Source organism: Parus major, unplaced genomic scaffold (genome assembly GCF_001522545.3).
Source record: "Parus major isolate Abel unplaced genomic scaffold, Parus_major1.1 Scaffold406, whole genome shotgun sequence".
Lineage (NCBI taxonomy): Eukaryota > Metazoa > Chordata > Aves > Passeriformes > Paridae > Parus > Parus major.
Window position 1 is genome coordinate 37,476 of NW_015379316.1, and position 1,239 is coordinate 38,714.

Consider the following 1,239-nt stretch of genomic DNA (forward strand, 5'->3'; position numbering starts at 1 on the left):
GCCAGACAGAGCTGTCCCCCTCCAGAACTGTACTCCACAAATCCCAAAACTCAAGACATTCCTCCCAAGGAAAAGCTGCCAGGAGCTGCCTGAGTTGAAAGAAAGGGTGATGGGACCCCCAGACTGAAGGGCTTGGAAATCCCAAAACCAAGCATGGGGAACAGGCCCCGTAGATTGAGGGGCAGTGAGGAAGTGGTGGAAAAGTAGAGGAAAAGAGAGGGCTGAGATCCCCAACGATTGGGAGAGGGGGCTAGGACCCTGTAATTGTGTTGGGATGGGTCCCACTCCTCCTCCTTTCTAATCCCGGCTCCGTCTTCGCTTCTGCCCTTGTCCCACTCCTTCCTCAGCTCTCCTCCTCCGTCTCTTCTCCTTCTCCTCCCCTCCCTCCCCGCCCCGCCCCGGGTCCGGAGCCCAGCCCTCCTTTTCCCAACGCGGTCCCATCCCATGGGAGGCACCAGGGCAGGTCGGAGTGGGGCAGTTGTGGGCTCTTGGCCCGGCCTGGGCACTCCCCACACGCACCCTCACCAAATTCCCCTGGCGGCTTTGGGGGGGTCCCGGTGCCTTTTGAGGTTCGCTGGGTTCTGCGCTGGGCTTCAGGTGCCTCCCGTGGCCCCGCAGAGCAAGGTGACACGGGGGGACACACGGGGGTCCCCACTCTGGATCCATCTTGGGGTCTGTTCTGCCCCCCCAGTCAAGGTTCCTCTGCGGGATCCCCCAAATCCTTCCCCGCTGCTCCTCAATAAACGGGACTGAGGCCAACTGGGAAGCTTTATTGGGAACACTGGGAGCAGCCGGGCAGGGTCAGAGTGACAGCGGGGTTGACGGGGGACACACGACCCCTCCATAATCAGTGTGGGGTCGGAGCGGGAGGTCCCAGCTGGGTCTGAGGCCACGGGGAGGGGCTGCGGCCGCTGCCGGCTGAGGAGCTCTGGGGGCAGAGAAAAGGGGGTGACACCGGGCTGGGGCACCCCGGGGGGAGCACACACGCTCCAGGGGAGGGGGGGCACGACCCCCAGTGCTCCCCCTCACCTTCTTGCACAGGTAGAAGCCGAGCCGCAGCGCCAGTAGGATGAAGCCCAACATGGAGCTCTGGACCCCGTCAGCATCTTGCTGCGGCCGGCAGCATCGCTGGGGGGTCTGCAGGGGTCAGGGCCCCCAAAACCTGTCACAAACACCCCAAGCCCCTTCAAGACCCCAAGTCTCTCCCAGCCCACCCAGGACCCCTGAAACCTCCCCCAA